Source organism: Spinacia oleracea, chromosome 4 (genome assembly GCF_020520425.1).
Source record: "Spinacia oleracea cultivar Varoflay chromosome 4, BTI_SOV_V1, whole genome shotgun sequence".
NCBI lineage: Eukaryota > Viridiplantae > Streptophyta > Magnoliopsida > Caryophyllales > Amaranthaceae > Spinacia > Spinacia oleracea.
Window position 1 is genome coordinate 139,428,688 of NC_079490.1, and position 27,840 is coordinate 139,456,527.

The 27,840-nt window shown below is 32.4% G+C and overlaps 1 long non-coding RNA gene across 1 annotated transcript; it reads right to left on the bottom strand.

The window, feature by feature from the left end:
• Positions 1 to 6,663: 6,663 nt before the first annotated feature.
• Positions 6,664 to 8,905, bottom strand: LOC110797878 (uncharacterized). Its single transcript, XR_002535955.2, has 3 exons — positions 8,732 to 8,905; positions 8,484 to 8,611; positions 6,664 to 6,877 (listed from the first exon to the last, which is right to left on the bottom strand). It is a non-coding gene; the product is annotated as an uncharacterized lncRNA (long non-coding RNA).
• Between the last annotated feature and the right edge of the window lie 18,935 nt (positions 8,906 to 27,840).

The following is a 27,840-nucleotide window of genomic DNA, read 5'->3' on the forward strand; positions in this document are numbered from 1 at the left end:
CATCAACATGATCTAACCTAGATCTTTATGATTTCTTGCCAAGTGGATTTCATACTTCTGAATCTTTGAACTAGCCAAACAGATTCAACTTATATCACATTTGAGTAAATAAACCTATATTCACTCAAATCCATGTGAAATAATAAAGTCATAAAACCTTTCTTTAGCTTTGAACTCTATCGTCTAGGCGTTCTAACAATAGTTCATATTCTTTGTTACTTTCAACAAGTAAGACTAGCTTGTCTTAAGTTGATCTAGAAATCAACCAACTTTCAAAAGTCCATCAAAATAGAGCTTATGAATGTTAACTTGTTGGTATGGTCTAAGCAACAATGCCAAAGATTAGTGGAACTCAAATCAAGGGGTTGATTTGAACCTAGTAAAGTTCTTTAAAGAGTTGTTTGTTTTAATCAAGCATATTGACTCAACCTGTAATTGACCATTTCATTCAAATAAACAAACAAACATTGTTTTTGTTTTTCTTGAATGTGAGTCTTTCTGTGTTTGAAGCAGAAATTTAGGTATGCTGATTTTGGAACAAAATAGCCATTAAGTTCCAGCCTTTGAAAGGACTTAAAACAAACTAGATGACCCTACAACTAATGTAGCATTGCCATGCTTCATTTCCCACTTGTAGGTCATTAGTGTATCCTAGCTTCCATTATTTGAGTTATTACCGAAGTAAGAACCTCAAGCGGTATATGATACCAAGGAAGTTTGATTGCTAGGTCACTTCTCTTTAAACATAAATTTATAGGTAGAAAACGGAATCGTAAATTCCTTTCATTTGTTCCTCGTTTTCCTATTTCTTGTACCCTTTCTTATAGTCTTAAGAATTGAATTCTTTAGTGTTGACTTTTATACTTTGTTAGACATGTCCAATGTCACCAACAAGGTTCTTTACCATTTTAATTTATGTTGAATATTTTGTTTCAACTAGATGATCTTACCAGAAGCTTCTAAAGTTCTCTAAGCATCGATCTATTCGAATGTCTAGGAACTAGACTCATTCGAGAATTAAATGGAAAAAGGATTTTAGGTTGTTAACCATTGGTAAAGCTGAGCGTTTAAACTCAATGCTTTATGATCTCAAAACCACATTGTATTTTGAATTCACAAGCACCAATCGGTTTGCCATTCGACTTTGATACTCGAAAACAACCATAAAAGTCGATATAAGAAACGTACATTTTAAATTGCTCACTTTCTCTCATTTCCGTGAATCGTTCTTGGATTCACTACCAATCGAGGAAATTTACTGTTACCTTTCTAAAAGGATTTATTGCAGTGCAAGATATTTAATTATAAACAATAATTAAAACATACATTGAAGCATGCAAAGTCTAAACATTTATCATGAATAATAACTTGAAATTAAAGCAACCATGCAATTCAAACAAGTTATTAGCATTTTATTCGATTTTATTGTTCCGGCAGGTGTGAATAAAATGATTCCAAGATCCTAAAATCATTGAAGAATTAAGCACAGTTTGTCGACTTAATCCTAGAACATCTTAGGTAAGCAAAAGCCTTTTGCTAATAGTCTAGAAACTATTCTTGGTTGATAGGTACGTCTAAGAACTTATTAGGTAAACCTATCGATTTTGCCACGACATAAAAGGACTCCTTACTTATATCGTTGAGTTTCACCAAAACTAACATGTACTCACAATTATTTGTGTACCTTGCCCCTTTAGGACCAATAAGTAACACCTCGCTGAGCGAAAACTATTACTAGATTGATGTAAAGGATATCCAAGCAAGTGTATATTTTGGCATGGCACCTTTTAACTCAATTTTTAAGTTTGGAACTTAAGGCTCTTACTATGTTGGTTAGATTTTAAGTGAACTAAAATCCTTAATCATGCAACATAATCAAGCTTTTGATCTCATGCATTTTAAGACATATTTAAAACAATAAATAACTTAAAACATGCATAAGATATTTGTGATCTAGTATGGCCCGACTTCATCTTGAAGCTTTGACTTCAAAGTCCGTCTTGAAAATCTCCGTGGGAGGCACCATTTTCTTCAAATAGGATAAGCTATAACTAATTACAACTATTTGATGGTTCGCAGACCATATTTGAATTGAAAAATAACTTTGGTACTTTAGACCAATTACATTCAAATTAATGGTACGCAGACCATATTTTCTATCCTATTTGGGCCATACTAGTCACTTCATAACCTGCAAAACAGTACATATACAATATATACCATTCACCCATTCATTATCATGAATGGCCCACGTAGCTGGTTAGTAAAACACATTATGCATCACGTAAACATTTGCAGCAATTAATCAAGGGCACCAATAATCTACCAATTATTCAGTCCTTATTAGTTCTAATCAAGTTGTTTTAACCTTAAGGATTTGTAGACCTAATCAAGAGTTTATGACTAAAAAGCGCTCCCACTTAAACCAATAAATTCATATGCTTTACCAATTTTAAACATAAAAATGTATTTCTAGTCCAACCGGAAACATACAAATTTAATTAAAATTTAAAGCTCATATCAATTTATAATTGAATCCAAAAATTTAATTTAATTTCAGTCGTATTTAAATTAATTCATGATTTTAATTTTAGTAAAATAATTAGAATAAATAATATTTATTATAATTATAATATTCAAAATTAAAATCCAAGAAAATAATTCAAATTATTAATTTTAAAATTAATTAAAATTACGTGAACTGAAATTTTCAAATTAAACATTCAAAACGATCTAATCGTAACGCAAACACCCTACGCGTTGCACGCCCATGGGCCGTACGCACACAGCCATTGCTGGCCATGTGCGCGCAGCCCATGCGCTCGTCGCATAGCTGCTGCTTCCCTATCGCAAGCCTCCGCACGCATTGGTGCTCGCTGCGCGCGCCAGCGCTCATCGCACGCGAGCTATCGCTCGCAGTGCGCGCGCGCGACATCGCTCGCTGGGCGCGCGACATCGCTCGCTGGGCGCGCGACATCGCTCGCTGGGCGCGCGACATCGCTCGCTGTGCGCGCGAGTAATGCTGGGCGCAGCGCTCGTGGCACGCGAGCTTGCGCTCGCTGCGCGCGAGGCTGCGCGCTCTTGTGCGAGGCAGCGCGCGTTGTGGCGCAGCTCGCTTGCTGCCCACACGCGACTGCCTTAGCTCGCCCTTCGCCCATGCCCATTCGTTCATTGCTCGTGGCACACGACACAAGGCAGGGCTGCTGCCTTGCGCTCGTGCACTACGCCCTTGCTCATTGCATTCGTGCCGCACGGGCGACGAGCTCCCTTGCTCGTCGTCGCATGCCCGCATTATACAACACCCCTTAAGGGTAACACGAAGCGTCCATTGCTTCGTGCGTGCAAGTTATATGAACGAATCGCATAAAAAATTTAAAATTTATATTTAAAATTAATGACAAATTAATAAATATTATTAATTTCATAATTTTAGGGCGAAAAAATCGAAAATTTATTATCCAATTGATTTCCGATTGTTATGGATTCAAGTCTAGGTCATAAAAATTTAAAATTTATCATAAATTTACAATTTTTATGGTGGTTTTTAATCATAGGTTTCTAATTAAATTACAATTAATTATGAAAATCAAATTAATTCTAAATTATTCTAATTTTCAACAAATTAATCATAATTAATAATTAGATTGCATAATTAACAAGACTAGGCATTCAAACTTGTTAAACATATGCAGTAGGTCAATCAAAAATTCAAGATTTATCAACAAGAATCGCAAATATTTAATTTAACATCTTAAATTTACGAAATTTTGCATTCGAAAAACTAAAACCTTCGAAAAGTCATAGTTAGGCTTCGAATTTGAGAATTCTGGGTTCGGCAGAAAAATACTATTTTTGTCAAAATTTTAGAATGCCTTTTACATGCGGAATTGACACAAAAATCACTCGATTTGGATGAGTGACGAAGAAACTGCCGAAAAACTGCGTACGTATAATTAAATAAACGCAATTTGCAATTAATTAACAATTACGAAAATTAATCACCCCTTTTAATTCTTGCAAATTTGTAATATTTAACCATGTTCATGCAATTTAGATTATGAAAATAATAAGGGGCTCTGATACCACTGTTAGGTTATGATTCATATGACAGTTCATAAATCATGCGGAAAAACCATAAAGCCAGGAAACATATTATTTACACATAATCATTTAGCATAGTTTAGATGCATACTCTTTGTTGCGTGCCTTCCCTAGCTGCGCCCGAACCGAACAAGAACAAGTCTTTAGGACTCCAAGTGTCGTCCCTCCGTAGATAGTCCACAGCACGTCCGGATCCGCCTTAAGATTGACCAACTAGAATCGCCCTTAAGGTTCTAATATTTTCGGTTAGGTAGGCAAGAATATTGGCTGATTTTTCTGCTTAAAAATCTTAGTTTTGAATACTTAAAACTTGTGTATAAATTATGACCCCTAGGCCTTTATTTATAGAGTTATGGAAAAGGAATCGTAATCCTTGTAGGATACGAATTAATTGAAATTAGAATCCTACATGAATTCTATTTAATTAATTTATCCAATTAGGAATAGAAATTTAATCATACACTGACTCTTGTAGATTTAGGAATCACGCATGAGCACAAACTCACACACACACGGCAGCCACAAGGGCTGCCCATGCGCGTGCGAGCAGCAGCCCACGCAGCGCGGCCCACGCATCCGTGGCCTTGGCGCGCGCGCTGGGCCTGCCTTGCGGTAGGCCTGGGCGCTGCCTTGGCTGGGCTTGTGGCGCGCGTGCTTGCTGGGCGATGGCCCGGCTTCGTGCTGGGCCTTCGTCCGGCAGGCCTCGTCCGATGCTAATTCGTACGATACGCTTCCGATTAAATTTCCAGTTCCGGAATTTATTTCCGATACGAACAATATTTAATATTTCCGATTCCGGAATTAATTTCCGTTTCGAACAAATATTTAATATTTCCGTTTCCGGAATTATTTTCCGATTCCGGTAATATTTCCGATTCTGACAATATTTCCGTTTCCGGCAATATTTCCGATTCTGGTAATATTTCCATTTCCAATAATATTTTCCGATACGTACTATGTTTCCGTTTCCGGCAACATCTACGACTTGGATAATATTCATATTTCCGATACGATCCATATTTCCGTTTCCGGCAATATCATCGTTTCCGGAGTATTCATTTCTTGCCTGTGACGATCTTAGCTCCCACTGAAACCAAGATCCGTCGGTTCCGAATATTCATAGATGGAGTATTTAATGCCATTAAATACTTGATCCGTTTACGCACTATTTGTGTGACCCTACGGGTTCAGTCAAGAGTAAGCTGTGGATTAATATCATTAATTCCACTTGAACTGAAGCGGCCTCTAGCTAGGCATTCAGCTCACTTGATCTCACTGAATTATTAACTTGTTAATTAATACTGAACCGCATTTATTAGACTTAACATAAAATGCATACTTGGACCAAGGGCATTATTTCCTTCAGTTCTGCATGATGGTCATGGCCGCAGCGAGCTCTTTTCAAGAAGGGAGTGGTCTGCTGGTTGTGGCGGTGGCCCTTGTTGGCTGCGATCTCGCCACTGAGTGCAGCTGCTCCCCTCCATCGGATTCCGAATCCGTTTGGACAAGGACATCTCCCACCTGGTTGTCATTGTTGGGAATTTCCATTTTTTACGTGGAAAGTGAAGTGTTTTTCGGAGCTTTCAAGTGTTCTTCCCCACAGACGGCGCCAAATTGTTCCGGTGTTGAAGTGGATGAAACAATGGGCTTCGAATGAAGGCCCTTTTGTGTGTGATGAAGATCTTGCTAGCTCGAATGTGTCGTGTCCAAGTCAACCTGCACAATAAACAAGTTACTAGCCTCGGGGGTGTTTCCGAGGAAAGCCCCTCCGATGCCTAAGTAAGAACAATGCTCGGATTCTAGAGAGAGAAGTTCTCTAGAAGAGTAGTCAAGGCGTGAAATGGACGTACCTTGGTAAGTGAGCCCTGGCGGCTTATTTATAGTGTTTGTACAATAAATCCCCTTAGGTTATTTATTGCAAGTGGGCCTTGGTTGGCGGCTGAATAGCCTTTTGGACTGTAGTGGGTTTGATGTTGTTGTTGTGAGCCCTTGGGCTTTGGACTTAATGGCCCAATTGGTATTCAATTGGGAGCCCAAACACAAGATATTAAAAACTTCAATTTGAAGGCAGTTGGGATAGATAAATTATTTCATATATGTGTATTTGCTTACTTTGACAAACATAAATTATTTCAAGGGTGCAAGAAGATCGAGCTGTAGTAACTTTGATTTATAACACCATCTATTTCCCACCAGCACACAAATGCAACTTCATTTGTAAGTGAATCCTTGTTCATATTTATTATATACTAGGCAATTGGCACGTGCAATAGTAATTAATTTGTGTTTCATTCATATTTTTTAAAAATTACATGTTGACCGATTCAAGTATTAAGAAAGTTGAATGCAATATATTTTTTAATAAAATAAGTGGATGAAGGGAGTAATAAACAAATAGAAAAAAGATAGTGGAAAAATAATTTTAATCAAATAAGAGGGAGTTTATTGTAGTACGTAGTAGTCTTGAAAAAAAGTAAAATATGGAGTATTAAATAATTTGGGAGGGGGATAAAATACTCAACAAAAATAGGAATGTCCCTAAATAAATATGTCTAGAAATGGTACATGTAACCCCTAAAAAATATGGAGGGAGTATATTATATAAAAGATGAAGAAATTTACAAAGCTATAGTCTAACCGTGTGATAAATTTTAATGTTTACATTGACAAAGGATGCAATCTAAAAATATTACAAAAAAAATACACATTTACATATTCATAAAAATCCAATTATATATGAGAATCTCCTTTACCTTCTTCATCCACAAAATACAACCTACATAAAAAGTTGGGGAGTGTGTGTAAATCGATCAAATGCATTCCAAAAAAATGTACGGGGAATGAGTATGTGTTAAATTGAGGTTTTATATGAAGACCTTTCATGTTTTCCAGCCAAAATGAGTGTTAAGTGTCAAGGATTCAGCACTACACAAGTTATGAGATGAAATAACATTTTTGGGTAACAAAAACTTAAAACTCATAACGTACATAAACATTAGGACCGGTCTGGTTCTTGGCATGCTTCTATTATTGAGGCCTAGCAGTTTACTATAAGTATTTCACTTGTACATGCATGATGCTATCAGAAAATTGTAAATAGGACAATCACTTACTCTTGCGTACATTTTATCGGTTAAACTTGATCTTTTACGGAGTAATTTGCACTACATTTTTTTTCCGCTTTTGGTCCTATAAGCCATTTTTGTGATATGATCTCAGAAGTTGAAGTTTTTAGAGAATTGACCTCAACCAACTAATATTAACATTCATTGGGTCAGGGCCGGTCCTGGGGCAGGGCATAAGGGGCCGTCGCCCTGGGCCCCAGGGAAAAAGCCCAATATCAGTTAATCTAATCTAAGTGTGTATGTATAATATTTCATGCCCATTTGTTTACATTAGGAGACGCAGCCCAGTTGTATGTGTGCAAATGATTTCGGTATGCCCACCCAAGTTCGATCCCTACTAGGCTTTATTTTTTTTTCCCCATTTTTTGTTATTTCTCATTTGCTAACACCACAAAGTAGAGCCATATACAATCCTTATAATCATAATATTTTCTTCTTCTTCTTTTGTTAATCTAATCACACTCTTTGTTTTACTTTGGAGTTTAGAAAAAAATAATTGATTTTTAGTTTATTGTACTTCAAAAATTATTGCCGACTTGCTGAATGGTCTGTTACTAAATCATTGTAGTTTTCAATTTTAAGTTTCATTATCCTTTAGTTATTCAAAACATTTATTTCATCCAATTTTAAAATTTGAAGAGGTCAAGTTGTTGTAGACTTTGTCTTATGTTACCTTAAATGTTTGAAATATTAGAATATAATTCATGTTTAATGGCACAAGTTCGAAAATATTCAAGCCTTTATATTTCGTAATTAGAGTAAATTTTTCTTGGCGAGTTTAATTAGAATAGAGTAGTATTAAGTCTTAAAAATTGAAATGTCAATTATTTACATACATTTTTTCAATCATAAAGTACAACACGTTTATGAGATTTTTTTTTCACGTATCATTAAAAGGGCCTCAATTTTTTTTTTCGCCCATAGGCCACACAAAAGTCAGGACCGACCCTGCATTGGGTTTATGATAAACTTTCAAAAAGATTGCATTCAATCAAACACAACTGGGTAGGCAGTAGGCTCAACAATATTAGACCAACATGCAAAACATAACCATGTTTAAACTTGAGATTACCTTCATGTCGGAAAACAAAATTAAAATAACCCAATCATGGAAGAACATTTCCCAACAAATTTATATACTCATGAGAAAAAAGATCATATATTTACAAAGAAATTGATCTGATCAAAGGATCATAAAATTACTCATAAAATTGCAAATTAGATGAAAAAAAATTTAAAAAGTAAAAATTGAAGTACCTCCAATGATGAACAACACGCTTGAATTGCAAGAACTCCTCTAAGTCGTCTCCTTTTCTTTTCTCTGCTATATTCAATCCTTCTCTATTGATATTGAAAGATAATGGTGAACAAGCTATCTTTGAATTCTTTCACAAACAAAATATAAAACCAAAATCAATCATCGAGAATCATAACAAATTACTGCAACAAAATTATCAAACACAAATTGAAGTACCAAAAGTCCAAAACCATATAAAAAACCTAACCTTAGTTCAGCCGTATGTAATCTTGGTTCAGCCGTATGTAATTTGAAAGACCGAGTAAATGAATTGAAAAAACAATCCTGAATCGTCGAAGTAGAGACTGAAGGAGTAGTTCCAATGGAGGAGAGAGAAAAGGGAACTGGTGAAGTTGATTTTTTTTTTAAGTTATATGCCGACACGCTTTACAGATGATTAACTTGTACTCGTAAAACGTACTACCTCCGTTCCTAAATGATCTTTATGGTTACTATTTGCACGGTAATTAAGGAATTTTGGTGAACATGTGATGGTGGGGTAACAAATGGAAAATGAGTGGCTATAAATTGTCCAACAATGTGAGTGGGTGGAAACTAATATTAAAGTATTGTGAGTGGGTAAGTTATTGTGGGCCAAATAAGAGTAAAAATGGAATAAAGTAGGATTGTAAAGAACTTTCAGGAACGGACTAAAACGGAAAGCGTAAAGAACTTTTAGGAACGGAGGTAGTAATAAATTGTTGGTAGAAGGGGCAAAATTGGAAGCGAAAATTACGACAAAAATGAAGGGGCTATTCGGCTTTTTTATATAGTAGGGATACAAAAACAAACTCATACTCCGTATTTCATCAGATGTTAAGAAAAAAAAATTACACATCATTACATCAATATAGTGAGCGCTCTTGTTCAAAGTGTGAATTAATGTGACAGATGAGATTACATTCTGTTAAACTCACACACACACAAATATGGGGAGAAAAGCATATCCTTGTATTACAATATGTACAACTATTTATACAAAGAATAGGAAACTTAACTTACCAAAACTCCTAAAAACCATAATGGACAACATTAATTCTTACATCAATTTCCTACATCAAGTCTTAGTCAATTCTTAGGTTACATTATGTTACAAGAATTCTAGCTAGTAACTCTAGAATTCATAACACCCCCCTCAAGATGGAGCATGTAAGTCACGAATACCCAACTTGCGCAACAGAAAAGTAAATTGTTGTTTCCCAAGCGCCTTAGTCAAAATGTCAGCCAATTGATGACCAGTAGGAACGTATGAAGTATTAACATTTCCGTTAACCAACTCATCGCGGATAAAGTGATAATCCACCTCAATATGTTTCGTACGATCATGAAAAACAGGATTTTTAGCAATGTGAATGGCAGACTGACTATCACAAAATAACTGCATCGGCTTGGGATGCAAAACACCAAGAGAGAATAACACAGATTTCAACCACTTAAGCTCACATATAGATACAGCCATAGAACGGTACTCAGCTTCAGCAGATGAACGAGACACGGTAGGTTGTTTCTTTGTCTTCCAAGATATCGGAGAACGCCCCAAAAAAACCAAATAACCAGATAAAGAACGACGGTTTAGCGGACAAGCCGCCCAATCACTATCACAAAATGCCGTAAGAGAAATATGAGGCATAGGGCTTAGTAAAATCCCTTGGCCAGGGCTACCTTTCAAGTAGCGTAAAACACGAGTTGCTGCATCCCAATGTAACACTTGTGGTGCACTTAAAAATTGAGCGAGAGTATGCACTGAATAACTCAATTCAGGGCGTGTCATAGACAAATAAACCAGTCGTCCTACCAAACGACGATATTGCTCAGGATAAGCAAACGGCTCCACCTCGGCATAAGCAAGCCTATGATTTTTCTCCATAGGCGTATCGATAGGTTTACAACATTCCTGCTTCAGTTAAAATATCCAAAGTATATTTTCGTTGTGAAAGAAAAATACCTTCTGGACCTCGAGCAACTTCAATGCCCAAAAAATATTTTAACACTCCCAGGTCCTTCATACGGAAACAAGTACTTAAATAATCTTTAAATCTTATTACAGCAGCATGGGAAGAGCCTGCAATTATCAGATCATCAACATATACAAGGACATGCATGGAAATACTACCCTGGATATAGCTGAACAAGGAGTAATCGGCATAAGATTGTTTAAAACCAAATTCCTTTAAAGCGTTGGATAACTTAGCAAACCATTGTCGTGGAGCTTGTTTGAGACCATACAATGATTTTCGCAACCTGCAAACCTTCCCTGGAGTAGGTGTACTATATCCTGGAGGAAATTGCATATATACCTCCTCAGTCAACTCACCATGTAGAAATGCATTATGAACATCCATTTGATGCAATTCCCAATTCAGAGAAACAGCAACTGCTAGAAAAACACGTACAGTCCCCATTTTTGCAACTGGAGCAAAAGTTTCATTATAATCCACACCTGGAACCTGCCGATTACCAAATACAACAAGACGCCCCTTCAGACGCTCAACAATGCTCTTATCTGTATATTTTATTTTATAGACCCAACCACTACCAATTGCCTTTTTACCAGGTGGTAAATCTTCAACCGTCCAAGTACCACTATTTTCAAGAGCATCAATGTCTTCCTGCATAGCCTTACCACAATGCTCATTGCCTTGCTGGAGATTCCGATGTCAGGGTGAACTTGCTTGAGGACCTTGAAGATAGTGCTTTCTCGGCGGCGGCTTTCTTCTCCTCAACTGGCTTCTTCTCGGCGGGCATCTTCTCTGCCTTTGGCGCCATTGGTGATATAGAAATAGGTTTTTGGAGGAGAGAGAATGTGAACTGGGGGTGATTTTCAGAGGAGGGAAAGTAAAGAGACAAATGAGAATAGGATGGAAGATGGTTGAAGTTCGGAATTGTTTATCTAGGAACGAGAGATTTCTTCGGATTGGTTCATATGGCTTCACACGGATCGGTGACGTGGATAGAATTTTAGAACCAAAACAGTTTTCAAAATTTTGGAGTTGGTGAAGCGAAATTTTAAATTTCACCAGCTTCGCGCGTCTATAAATAATTTCATATTTTACAATGATCATTTATAAATCAACAAATGATTTCGAATTAAACTAATAATATAAACGGAAATTTCATGAAATGCCCTCGAGTTTTGCCATAATTCACCAAACGCCCATCAAGTTTCAATAATTCATAAAATACCCCTCACAATTCGTACAAATACCCAACATACCCTTACTAATAACGGACCGTTAGTCCGCCGTTAGCCAAGTTTCCAATTCACCCAAATGCCCCTATTCTGAAACTTATTTCACCAAATGCCCCTAGTAGGAAACTTATTTTACCAAATGCCCCAAATTTAAATATAGCTATTCTGATGTTCCGACAGCTAGTTTTTGTGTTTGAAAAGTGGTTCTTGGTCATGGTTGGCTATAAAAACCCCTTTGCTGAATGGTTCTTGTATTTTAGATGTTATTTTACTTTACTTTGCTAATTTCATAAGATTTGTGTCATGAGTTTTCTTTCAAAATCATCTTCCACACCCAATGAGTCCACATATATTAGGGTACCTAACAAATTTTGTTATTGTGGTAGGAATGGAGGTTGAAGTGGTGTTCCACAAGCTCTTCTGGATAGATGTTAATGCTTTTTGGGTAGTTTTTTGCACATCTGTTTTGATCTTGCACATATTCATTGAGTAGGAAATAACATTAAATGTAGTTGGTGCAAAGATGTTTTGTAAGTGAAGCTAAAAACAGAAATGCTTCCTAGTTTGGTATTTTGTGCAGATTATGCAACATCAATTATTTATGAAATGTGAATTTGTTTCTCATTACTTGTGTTTACTTCATGATTACAAACAGTAAAATTACAAACATCAATATCCCCATTTGTATTACAACTTTGACTACTTTTTGTTGTTGTTTTAGCTTCTTCTTCATTTGATTCAATTCTTCTTGCATCTTACTGTTTCGCCTGTTTTCAATACTTTCTCCTTCGCCTAAGCTTCCCCCGCATTGTCCTTCGTGTTGTTGCCCCTTGTTTTTTTGCTCAACTACTCCCTTTCACCATCTCAGATTGTTTCAAGGATCACACTTGTAGTACAACCTTTGTGGATTGAGTGTTGTATCAAAGCTTCGAATGACAAATTTCCTACCACAATAACAAAAATTAGTAGGTACTCTAGTATATGTGGACTCATTGGGTTTGGATGATGATTTTGAAAGAAAACTCATGACAAAAATCTTATGAAATTAGCAAAGCAAATCAAAATAACATCTAACTTACAAGAACCATTCAGCAAAGGGGCTTTTATAGTCAACCGTGACCAATAGCTACCTTTCAAACACAAAAACTAGTCGCTGAAACATCAAAATAGCTATACTTAAGTTTGGGGCATTTGGTGAAATAAGTTTCACAATAGGGGCATTTGGTGAAATAAGTTTCAGAATAGGGGCATTTGGGTGAATAGAAAACTTGGCTAACGGCAGACTAACGGTCCGTTATTAGTAAGGGTATGTTGGGTATTTGTACGAATTGTGAGGGGTATTTTATGAATTATTGAAACTTGATGGGCGTTTGGTGAATTATGGAAAAACTTAAGGGCATTTCATGAAATATCCGTAATATAAATATGACCATCCTAATTATATTTGATATGCAAATAATTGATACGCAAATAAATGATTTCTGTTTTCATATGCTTTATCATCATTAAAATAATACTAACATAAGTAAAATGATACGAAGTATATGATAAACCCACAAATGATTTCCTCCCCTCCATAATCCTATAGAGTCTAAAAAAATAGTAGATTTTGTTGATTAATAAATTTATTTTACTCTTTTTATAAGTTAAAAGATCAAAATTATCTATAGCCTTTGTTTTTTCTATGGTAAAAATAGTCTAATATTGTTAAATAATAGAATTTCGATAATCCAATATTGATATATATTTTTTAAGGTAATATTGATATCTTTGTATATTGTATATATTATAGTGTATCACTCGTAAGTAATTGTACTTCTTGAACCTTTATAAATCAAAGATATAATTCAATGTGCGTTGTTCAAACGAGTATTCGAACTGTTGTTTATCATAGTTGTATAATTGTGAACTTGTAATCTCATAAAATTATATTACTGTATAGTTATAGTCTTGTAGAATTAGATAGATGTAGACCGACATAAAGTTATATATATTTACATAGTTATATAATTACCTTCCTACATAGTTGTATAATTGTGAACTTGTGATCTCATAAAATTATATAGAATTAATAGATAGTTTTAAACTAATAAGCTCACAAAGTTATATACTTATATAATTACACAATTATATCGTTATAGATTTATATTCTTACATAGTTATAGTTACCTGGACTTTTAGTTTAAACTAATTATGATCATCAATTCATCAGTTATTAGCTTATTACCGTAATAAATGTAGAATGTTATATTCCTTAATTTCTGACAATGTTATAAAAGTATAAAACTCATGAATTTGTATTGTTTTATTAGCCTTGCACTCTTTTGTTGACTCGTATTCAACTGAATAATCGTCTAATCAATCATTAAACTAAATTGATCTAATTCAATACCTTATAAAGTTATAAGCTTATAACTTAAGAACTAATCGAAAAGCTATGTTGTTTTAACTGAATCGACTTAATTCATAAAACAATTGAACTTGTTTGTCTTGTTTCGTTGTTGAACATGTTACTCTATTTGCTGTTTAAACCAATATGAATATATGACAAACTTGTATTTACAAACTTTACAAATTCATTACGTATTAATTCATATTTATCGATTATTAATCACTACATTATTAGTATTTAGTTCATCAATACATGTTTGGCAACCCTCTGGCATGGTGGGGGAGGGCATATATGATTTTGTTTCCATTTGAATAATATGATTGGTAAATATTACAGGACATAATAAATGACATTGACCGACTTTTCTTAATTAAGTTTATGAAATTAATTGGATAGTGAACATTACTACATTAGTTGTTCGTCAATAAAGAAAATAACATTAGTTATAAATCACGTAATCAAATTATATGGCCTCTTTTCTTTTACCTTTCACCTAGCTTTAATAATTTAGATATTATAATATAAACGTATTGAAAATTGTGATTTTAGGAATAACCTGACATTAGTTGTATCCGAATTGATATGACTAAACATTAACCCGACCGATATGAACCCGACCCGATATGAACCCGTCTCGATATGAACCCGTCTCGATATGAACCCGACCCGATTACAATCCGGCTAAACCCGTTAACAAACCGAACCGAATTGACCCGACCTGACAACAAACCGATCCGACCTGACCCGACCCGGTATGAACCGGACCCGTTATGAACCCGGTCCGATATGAACCGGACCCGATATGAACCCGACCCGATATGAACCCGCCTTAACCTGTATATGACCCGACCAAATATGAACCGACCCGATATGAACCAGAACCGATATGAACCCGATCCGATATGAACCCGACCCGTTATGAACCCGACCCGATATGAACCCGTACCACATAACCCGAACCCGAACCGAACCGATAGCAAAATAAACCGGTTTCAACCCGAACCGATGAACCCGAACCGAAACCGAACCGATGACCCGATTTAACACCCTAGTCGTTAGGATTAGCCGATTAGGTGAACCGTGAACAACTCCAATATCTTTAATTAACCCCTTTAAACGATTAACCCGTGCATTTATGTAGTCCAACATTATCTTTCATTGCTTCATTTTTGCGAGAAGTAATTAAAAGAGAGAGAGTGTGTGTTAGAGAGAACCAAGTGCGAGGAAGTAAAAATCGTATGGGGTGACTGGTGAGGTATTTGCAAAAATATACTCCCTCCGTCTTTTAATATTCGCATCGTTTTGATTGGAGACGTTTGTTAATGTACAATTTAATTTGACCACCAATATCTTAAACTACATATTATAAAAACTTATAAAAATATTAATATTTTGAAAATATATACTTCCTCCGTTTCGGAAATATCGCACCATGATTGACTTTTACTCCTCTAAGCCTTACTTTAACTCTTAATATCTCACATCGCGTGCAAGTAAAAATTATAATAAATTAATATTTGAAAAATGTATATCAACACAAATCTAACATGACCCCACATGACTAAAATTTCCTTATGTACGAATCATTAAAAATGGCGAAAGTCGTAGTGTGAATAGTGTAAAAAACAAATGGTGCGATATTTCCGAAACGGAGGAAGTATTAAGATGAAGCCTACAATATATTATATACCAACATTTGTTTTCATATACTAGAAATAAAATAAGATCAAAATGAATTATGTGAATAGTGCAAAAAGTCAAAACGATGCGAGTATTAAAGGACAGATGGAGTAATGATAATAAAGTGACAAAATAGGAAAAATGACAAAACTTGTTGATATTACTCCCTCCGTCCCAAAATTATAGTCTTGTTTTTCAAATCAGGCATCCCATAATTATAGTCATGTTTCCTTATTTGAACACAAAAAATTTCTCATGTTACCCTCATTTAGGACCACAAAACAAAAATAAAATGTACTTTATTCCTTATAACATGTACTATTTTCTCTTCAACATGTACTCTATTCATTTTTACATGTACTATATTCTACTTTTTCATAATCAATATACTATATTTCAATTTCCCACACACTACATTACACTTTTCTTAAAATCCGTGTTTTTAGTCAAACATGACTATAATTTTGGGACGGAAGGAGTATATTATAAATGATACTCCCTCCGTCCCATAATATCGTCCTGTTTGACCAAAAATACGGATTTTAAGAAAAGTGGAATATAGTACATGAAAAAGTGGAATAAAGTACAAATGATGATTGAATTGTATGGAAAAGTGGAATAAAGTACATGTGAAAGAGAATATAGTACATAGGAAGTGGAATATAGTACATAGGTGGAGTTTTCAATTTATTTTTAATTAATATAGTACATGAGAAAGTGGGGACCTTAGTAACCAAAATTAGAAACAGGACTGTAATTTTGGGATGCCCGATTTAAAAAACAGGACAATAATTTTGGGACGGAGGGAGTATTTGTTAAATGAAAATGGTATGTTTTGAATAAGAATGGTCCTTGTTAAACAAAAATGGTACTTGTTTCTTAAAGAAATGGTACGGAGTATTGTTTTTAAAGAAATGGTATTGTTTTAAATTAAAATGACACTTTTTATAAAAAAAAAAATGGTACCTTATGTCACTTTTTCTCCCCTCTTTTTCTGTCATTTTCCTCTCTTTTATTCATTACTTTTGTCCTTTCTGATTGTCCTATTCATTTTGTCCTATACCTAATTTTTATATTTGTTGGTGCGAAATTACGAAAATACCCTGTTATGTGTGAGCAAATAGCTCACAACATGACGTCTCTCCGTTCTCAGCCAAGTACTTCCTATGAAACTGGGGAGTGGTGAAACCAGTTATGCAAAGTAGTCCTTCATTCAGGTAATACTAGTTTATGTACTTTTAGACAAGTGAATGAATTTATCTCAATAAGTGTACATAGTCATGTAAGAGCATCAATTGTAAGGGTACCTCTTATTTATCCACTCTTAATCTCTCTCTTCATCCACCTCATCACCCTCTCTTAATAAGAGTTATCTACCAAAAATCCAAGAAATAACTATCTCTTATTTACTCCCTCTTAAACAACTTTTACATGTATTTTCTATTAAAAAAAACAAAAATATCAAAAGCATGCACATTTTCCCCACAACCATCCACCTCACCCCACTCTTATTTTTAAGAGCTACCTCTTATTTAGAGGAAGTCCCAATCAACCTCTAAATAAGAGGTAGCTAAGAGTTAACTCTTATTTTTTAAGAGATAACTCTTAAATTTTCTCTCTCTTTAAGAGGGGGTTAAGAGTGAGTTACAATTGATGCCTAATATATTATTCTCTGGACAATGTATTGGTCTATAGAAATAATTCCACCTTCTAACCAGCCCCGATTTTAAGGCCAGAGATACAGTTATTTATGGCCCAAGGCAAAAAGGGGCTCAAAATAAAAATTTGTAGAGTATATTAGTAAATCAAAAAAAGTGTAAAGTGTTTGTCATTTATCTTTGGTTCAGTCGTAAGTTAGTGTAAAGTTTATTTGTCTCGCTCGAGGCTGTAAGTTCGATCTTGTTGCCTGCTACGGAGTACTCCCTCCGTCTCTTTTTGTTTTTTACGTTTTGTATTTTTCACGCGTTTTAACGAATAATTAATTTGCATTGAGATTCCTCAATTTTTTTTATTTAAACAAGATAAATTACGTTTATTTATAATGTTTTCCAATCCCACTTGCATGGACCCGGTCCACGCTATAATTAGCATGGACCAGGGTATTTTTGTAAATTAGCAGTGGTGGATCAGGAATATTTCACGTGACCTAATCCACCTCCTTCCCCTTCTTTCTCTCCCTTCCCACCACACCACACCTTCCATTTTCTCTCTCCTCCCTTTCTCAATGGATTTCGAAGAGCACTAGTCTATCTACAACGACGATTTCGATGATGATTATGATGACAATGAGCCTCTCAATGGTGGTGATTCCGAATCTTCTTCCGACGAAAATTCTACCATCGTCGGAGAGGGCAGTCGGATGTTGCGACAAGGTTGTCTATGAGGTTGGTTGAATCGATTTTTCGTGTATAAAAATCACTGCGAAAGGGAAACCGGATGTTGCGTCAAGGTTGTTTCTAAGGAAGTTGAAGCTTGAGTTGAATTTTAGTGGATAGTAATCCTTATGGGATGAAGAAAACCCAGAAAAATATGATACTCGAGCAAGACCATTTTCATTTACAAACAACTACGAAGTAATTATTTAATGGTGGAAGTCCAAGTACTCGGCACAAGCTAACCTTAATTCTCCTCAAAATCAGTTTAGTTCTCATAATGATTCTTGCTTTAACTAGATCATTTTGGTGGACAATCTCAATTACTATTTCATCAACTATTTAATTGCTTAATTATGTATACACAAAGATATTTTATATATCGCATAGAAATAGTTACTTGTTTTATATCATATAGTAACTCTTTATATTATATAGTTACTATTATATATCATATAGTTAACGCTATCAGATAGAGTAATTGCATATATAAAAAATAAGAGTAATTATATATTCATTTTTACATACAAAAAGAGTAAATTATAGAAACTATGTCTTCAGAATAGTAACTATGAAAAAAAAATATAACCATTTCGATACGAATAACTATTCTATTCAAAGAGTAACTATATAGAAAAGTAATTTTAACTGTAGAACAATTACTATATTATAAAATAAACAATATGATATAGATGCTTTAAAGGTCATATAGTAACTATATCTTGATAATAATAACTATCAAAAAAAATATGGTCATTTAGATAAAAATAACTATTTTATCCAAAGAGTAACTATATGTTATGTAACGTAGCTATATCTTCATAATAGTAACTATGAAAAAATAATAATATAGGCATTTCGATAAGAATAACTAGTCTATCCAAAGAGTGACTATATCATATAGAAAAGTAATTTTAACCGTAGAACAATTACTACGTAATAATAAAATAAAATAATATAATATAAAAAATTAGAAACTGTATGTTCTGTATAGTATCTAGCTATATCTTCATAATAATAACTATAAAAACAAATATAGTCATTTCAATAAGAATAATTATTCTATCCTAAGAGTAACTATATCATATAGAAAAGTAATTTTAACTGTAGAACAATTACTACGAAGTATATTATAAAATAAACAATATAATATAAAAAAATTAGAAACTATATGTTCTGTAAAGTAACTATATCTCCATAATAATAACTATGAAAAAAATAATAATATATTCATTTCGATAAGAATAACTATTTTACCTAAAGAGTAACTATATGTTCTGTAACGTAACTATGTATTCATAATAGTAACTATGAAAAAATAATAATATAGTCATTTCGATAAGAATAACTATTCTATTCAAAGAGTAACTATATCATATAAAAAGTTATTTTAACTGTAGAACAGTTACTACGAAGTATATTATAAAATAAACAATATAATATAAAAAATTAGAAAATATATGTTCTGTAAAGTAACTATATCTTCATAATTGTAACTATGAAAAAAATATAGCCATTTCGATAAGAATAATTATTCAATCCAAAGAGTAACTATATCATATAAAAAATAACTATAGAACAATTACTATATTATAAGATAAACAATATGATATTGATTCTTTAGAGGTAATATAGTAACTTTTTCTATTATATAGTTACTATTATATATCATATAGTTACTAAATAAAAAAGAGGAAGTATATCAAAAGTAAGAGTAATTATAACTCTTGAACAATAATTAAGAAAAACATTAACTACATAGTTGTTTTAAGTTATGACATTCTAATTATTTGCATCTATTAAATAAATCACATTAAACTCAAATGATTTTTGAACTAAAAAATATATTAATCGCCACTTCCACGCACATCCTTCCTTCCTCTACCACGTCCTTGGTTTTCATTGTTGTTAGGATTTTCTTCTTCTTCTCCTACTTTTGTTTTCCTTGCAGAAGTTATTCTTTGCACGACTTCAATTATGGATGCATCATATTTGTATTTCTGAATCAATAGCATATAAACTAAGTTAATAATTTAACATTTAAATATGAAAAAAGTAATATAGTAACTATTTTAAAAATATAGTTTATACATCATATAGTAACTCTTAGATTTAATGATGGTAAGATACTCGTAAAACTGCAGATATAGTATTGTTATAGTCATATAGTTACTGTCATAATAATATAGTCACTCTTATTATTAATAACACAGAGAACAAAAAATTATGAATATAAAAAGAACATAATAATAACAAATCATGATAAACTAAACATAGTACCTATTTCAAATATATAGTAACTATATAAACCATATAGTAACTATATAAAACATATAGTGACTATTATTATAATATAGTAACTATTGTACACGTACATATAGTAACCATTATAATCATATAGTCACTATCTAAGAAGCGAACAAAAACATACTCTAAATAACATAGTACATAATGTAATCGTATAGTAACTATTATTTATCAAAAAGTCACTATAAACTGTTCATAACATAATAACTATCTTAAACACATAGTTACTGTTTTAAACTTATAATAACTTTCTAAAAAATATAGTGACTATTTTAAACACATAGTTACTGTTTTAAAGTTATAGTAACTTTAAAAAAAATATAGTTACTCTAAAAACTACTACTAACATAAACACAACGAACATTCCAGTGACTATTAAAAACACTATTTCGCAACATAAATTAAAGGTGACTATATCATTTATATACTAACTATGTGAAACACTAACCCTAATTTCAACAAAACAACAAACATTTCAAATCACTCAACAAAATAATAACTATTGTACACATATAGTAACTGTTGTACACATATAGTAACCATTAGAATAATTTGTAACTATTGTACGCATATAGTAACCATTAAAATTACATAGTACCTCTTTAAACCATATAGTTACTGTATTACTCATATAGTTACAATTTAAAATCGTGAAGTCACTGATCGAATTCGCGAAGTTAAACGATATTTCGGTAAAACACAAACATTAATTTCTTCAAAACAACAAATATTTTCAATTTTAAATAAAAATAGACTTAAAATTCTTTAAAAAACAACAAACCGAGATGTGATCTCTAAAAATTCTTGCGAAGATTTGTAGGCGAGCGCAAATTCTTCGATTCGATTTCGGCAACGACGAACCTCCTTCTTGATCTACTACTTCCTCCAATTTTTCCTCATGTAATAGACCCAACTATAAGAATTATAAGATAATTACGAATAAAATCGAACAAAACCTAAAAATTTTGGCTAAATTTTGAAAAGCATAGAGAGAAAATGAAGAGAGAGAAAATGAAAGAGAATGAACAGAATGTAGATCTGAAATTTTGAAAAATAAAAAAGTTTAAAACGTATATAAAGTAGGTTAGACACAAATCGCATTGAAACTCTACAAAACACATAGTAACTCTTTAAAACACATAGTTACTGTTATACGCATATAGTTACTATTTAAAATCACAAAATAACTGTCACGTGACAGTTACATATGTTGCCCATACAAATTACTCCGTTGCCCTAGTCCACGCTAAATTAGCATGGACCAGGTTAGTTTTATCAAAATTCTGATATTGGGAAATGAAAAAAATTTAATGACCCAATAAATTTAATTGGTTAAAATAATAATTGGACACAAATTTTGATAGAATATAAGTTATTTATGTGATAATATAATTGGACACAAATTTGTCCAAAACTACCTTATAAATTTAATTATTTGTAAAAAACTACCTTATAAAAAAAAATGTTGCAATTAACTACCTTATAAAAAATTTATGTTGTAAGTAACTACCTTTTCCCGAATTACGAACGTTTGATCGAAATTCCGGGATTGACTTTACCATATATATGTCACGTGCCATTTAATTACGTCTTTCCCGTTAGATGTCGCGTAATATGCACCTAGTAAAATTAACGTCGTAATTTTGAATTAATGCTCATAATCTAGCCAAAGGTAGTATCTAACAACATAACATTTTTATAAGGTAGTTTATTACAACATTTTTTTTATAAGGTAGTTTTTCGCAAAAATCATATTTTATAAGGTAGTTTTTGACAAATTTGCCTAAATGTAAAGAATATTTTAAAATACCCAAAAAGAAAAACGTAAAAAAAAAAAAAAAAAAAAAAAAAACGGAGGGAGTACAATTTTACTTTTGTCGCTGTTGACAAGTTCCCCGTTCCCATCTATTGCCTTTTCTTTTTTTTTTCTTTTTTTTTTCTCCGTTTTAGCTTGTGATTTGTTTAGTTCATTTTCATTTGGGGTGAGGAAATACATTTTTCATTCAGATACTCCGTATTTTATGTAAGTTTTCTCCTTTTGCTTTGTTCATTCAATTCTTTTTCTTTACTTTTTAGTCAGTGTTTTTTTATTTACTTTTATTTTTAAGGGACTAAATTTCTCATTCATAATATTGTGTATATGTATTTTCAAATTTCTCATTCATAATATTGTGTGTATATATTTTTTAAATTTCTCATTCATAATATTGGGTATATGTAATTTTTCAAATTATTTTAACTTCCACTTCAGTGTTAGTTACTACTAATATAAAGATGTTGATACTGATATTCTGTCGCTACAGAATAAATCTATATTTTTACGGATCAAATAATAAACTTACATATGCATATTGACTATCTAGTAATCTAGTAATTATCTATTTTACTAATAGATTGCAAGTGTTTAGAAGTTAGAGCATGCTGGTGAAATTGTAGAAGGAGATAAAATATGTTTTTATTGATTTGAATTTGAATGTGTAGTGGATTTATTGGACGAATTTTTTTGATGCGTCTTTCTTTTCCAATAGTTAAACGATTCATTTCAGTTATCTACCTATTATTTCGGAAGGGGCTCTAAACCCTTATTTCGCCTAGGGCCCCCAAAATGCCAGGGACGGGTCTGCTTCTAACCAAAAAGGTTAGGGATTCAATTTTGTTCTCTTCTGGAGATCAAATTTGATTATGGGAAGTAGATGCAATTTGCAGTTGTTTTCTTCATATTTTCTGTTTTCCTGCTGACGTACGATTGCCCCAATCAAGAGATTTACGGTAATTAAATCAATCACAAAACACTTGTAAACTTCTTGGTGATTTTCAAGTCACCTACTATCATTATGGTGAACTTCAGGTCACTTACTATCATGGTGAACTTCAAATCACCTATCATATCATTATTCAAGTTTTTAAAGTCATTAATATCTCTTGTATTTAATTTCTCAACCGATTCATTATGACTATTCGGTTGAAATACAACTCAAGCTCAACATTATGTCTTGCCTTTGAATATATACACCATATGATCGTGTCAGCACACAAACTTTTATTTGACAAGAATTTTCAAATTCTCATGACGAGTGTTCTTAAACCCGGATGGCCTGAATTATCACATCGTACATATATAATATCATATAAAATATCTTATTCAATAACTACTGGTTATCTTCTCAAAATGATCACTGTAATTATAAAATACTATAATTGTGACATATTGTGATGTGATATAACGACACAAACTGGTGTCTCATTTATAATAGCAAGACTATTTAACAAGACTTATGGAAAGATAGCTTATACTCTTATGGAGTTTTCGTTGTAATTGAGGTACATATCAATTTCAATAAACATATTCATCTTTCTTTATCTTCAGGATGATACCAATATCATAAACGCATACTTGTGTTCATAAAAAGAGTCAATGATTTATGAACAAAAGATGTACCATATTTAACATCCATGTATCATTTTAATCCATATACCACTATTTTGTAAACTTAAAAGCTATCTTTCCCTGATCCTTGTATATATTGTATTCTTGACTATTCTGGGAGCAATTGTACCTACCCACTAAACATATCTCTTCATAATCTCTTGGCGTTATATATTAGAGACAGACATTCTTAGACTTAAATAACATAATAACCAGTTATTTCCTCCAGGGGTGGTGATCGATCAAGAAATAAACCATGTTCAAATGGTTGTCCAAAAACAATTTGTCCAAATTCATAAGCAAGATTTGTCAAAATAGAAACCACCCAAAATAATACCATGCCTAAAGCATATAAAAGCATAAAATCATAATATAACCATAATATTCATAATATAGAAACATAATTAACATAGGTAATCTACTAGAATTTCATACTTAAATCATTTATTCCCTAGAAATTAACAACTTGTATTCACTAAGGTATTTATTCACAATGATAACATACATCGGTCAAATTCTCACTTCATCTTTCTCACTTTTACCATCTTTGAAATCCCACTCCTGGTGGGAATATGAGTTCACATATTTGAAGTCCCACTTCAGGTGGGGATTTGAATTCACGAAATAATCTTCACGATCTCTGCCATATCCACCAAATATAAATCCACGTCAACAATCATGCAATTGGCCACAACCAGTACTTTCGATATGGTCTTTAATCATTCACTTTTTCTTTTCTTTTCACAATATAGGATGTCACATTCTCTTCAGGGAATGAAGTTGAGCCAGTAAAACGCGATTCATGAGTTTTATCAATAACTCATTATTTTTCCTCACTCACAAGAAAACAAGATATCAATTCAAAATATTTCTTAATACTTTTTCTCGACATTGTGTCTGCGGGACAACATTATTTGAATGAAAAGTGGAGTATGTTTTTTCTAACATATATGTATAAGTAATATCTTTTCCACATCATTTCAGATTGAGAATTAATTTTAAACATGGCTGAACTATGCTCAATCACAAATTTAAGATCTTGCAATCTTAAGTGCAACCAATCATAATGAGCTTTTGGTAATATCAAGGTTGTGTTGGTCATACTTTTCCTTTGGATTACTCCAAAGAATTCGTACATCTTTTAACAACCATATTTGCAGTTTTATACTTTCGTGGAGGTTGATGGGGAATAAAAATCATAGTTTTGGCCATATCTTGGCACGTTGTTTTATATTCCTCTCTGATTGTTTCACCAATTTCTTTTGGGGTGTATCTCACTATCTAAAAATCATGAGAAATAGTTCTTTCCAGCAATATCAAAGGACTTAAGATACACTAGTAAGATCCAACATAATTCATTATACCAAAGGATATAGCAATTAGAACTTATAAATTAAAAGTAAACATATACATACCAATTTTTGTTGAATATACGGAAGAAGTATAAGCAGATATACTAATCTCAAATTCATTTTGTTGTTAAAATCATTATAATACGCCTCGTTGACCATTGCAAATCAAGTACTCAATATTAGTACAAAAGCCAATCAAAAGTGCCACAGTAAACAAATCTAACAGGATATAACCTACTAATACTCTATTCTGATCAATAATCTAGTACCATTTTTATTAACTAGTGGTTAATCCCAAAATTATGGTCCAAGGTGTGCCAATGTAGCGTAATTAAACAGATATTTTAATCTTAAGCTAATAAATTAATAATCCACTTATATAATGAGAAATTGAATGACATCACTTAGAAAACACACAAATTAATCGCAATTTGCCGCAATGTTCGTAAAATTCTGCATCGGTAACATTGCTGCAAGAAATCAACAAAACTTCTACAAAGTTCCAATAACCGCATACACAAAGACTAAAATAAAAGACTAAATAATCAAATCATTGCTAAGTGAATTACTAAAAGCAATAGAACATCAATGTTAGTAAACACTATCTACAAATCAAAATAAAACTTGAAACACATGGGCAGGCATAGAATAATGTAGCATTATAAATACTTTATCATACTAACAATCCAATTAAAACAAAATAATAGAGTCTCGGTTTTGTTGGAAAACTTGGATTATTTATCATGCAATTCACCAACACAAAATCGCGTATCTATTAAATCAATTAATACGAAGAATCAACTTATCGCATTAAATCAGTTAGCCGTTCTCATCATTTGCAGATTTATCACAGTTATCATCCATATCATCAAAATAAATTTGTGTACTCCGTATCATGTAAACCAATTAACACGAATAACAAACTTACATCGATATAAATGATTGCGATGGACTGATAGTACTCTTTGTTATTTTTATTTTATTTTCCTCGTTGAATATCTTTGACTTCCGTTAGCGATTTGCAATAACGTATTGTTAAATAAATTAGAAAAGAGATATTGAGGGATAATAATTGTGTGCTTTATTCCCTGAAAAATGGGTGTATAATAATATATATATATATATATATATATATATATATATATATATATATATATATATATATATATATATATATATAATATAATATAATAAGGTTTTGCTTGGAGAACAATAAACCCTAAGATCTAGAATATTCTGTAAATATACTAAAATATACTAGGGGTATAATGGGCATCCACATAATATTTCATAACACTTGTATAATTTATTTTTATCCCATCGAAATTCGACCTGTGTTTAATAATTACCTCAACACTACAATTATACGGAGTATACAAATTCATTACGAATTTTATGAACATAATTTAATTTTTATACACTTTAACTTATTTTTACTAAATCTAATCTAATATATACATATAAAAGGGAGTTTTTTCAAGAGATTTTGGAGCGCCACGTAAGACTTTCATGTCATCAATTATAATTAACTAATATCAGATTTATTAAAAAAATAGATTAAAAAAAAAAATTACACTAAAATTGAAAAAGGATTAAAATTCAATTTATGCGGAGGAGATTTATCACGTACAAAAGATAAATACAAACTTTTAGGAAACACCGCCTAACGGTTAGACTACTTTATTATCCCCTAATAATAACTGATTAGTTAAGCATTGAACCAATTAGTTAAACAATGAAATTGATTAGTTAAGATTTTATGGTTTTTAGTTAATAATAACTATTCGACTCATAAATCTAACTATTTGTCTTTATACCTTAATTATTTTGTTATTCAATTAATTATGATTTTATTACTTGTAGTAATGTTTTAACCTAGTTTAGTTAGTATAAAAAAAATGGTCTAACCGTTAGACGGTCTTACACAAAAGCTTTTGAAAGATAAATTTTATCCTTTTGTGTGATTATCTCTAAAGTTCCATACCGCTATATTGTTTTGTATAAGTATAAATGTATAATGTAGTGGAGTTATCTAATCTACTGCAACTCCCACGTAGCATTTTTTTTTTTTTGAAAAAATAAAATAACATACTACTCCCTCCATTTCTAAATGTTGTATCCATATGGAATCAAGTTGGGTTTTTAAGAAAAATAGAATCTTGGTTTGTATGGGTATAAGTGTAATGATTGGGTGTAAGAGAAATGATTGTGTGTAAGTGATTGGAATAAAAGAAGGAGAGAGAAAACAATGGAGATATTTATTATTATTATTAAAACAAATCAGATTTACTCAAAGGATTTATATACCGGAAAATTCGAACTAAAATATGAACAAAATATCGACCCAGAAATTTCGAACAAAAATCAACAAAAAAAAAAATCAACAAAATTCGAACAAAAATCAACAAAAAAAATATCAACAAAAAATCAACCAAGAAAATCAAGAAAAATCAACCCAGAAAATCAATTCGAACAAAAATCAAGAAAAATCAACCCAGAAAATCAAGAAAAATCAACATAACTCAACCCAGAAATTCGAACAAAAATATCAACAAAAAATCAAAAACTCAAGAACAAAAACCCAGAAAATTCGAAAA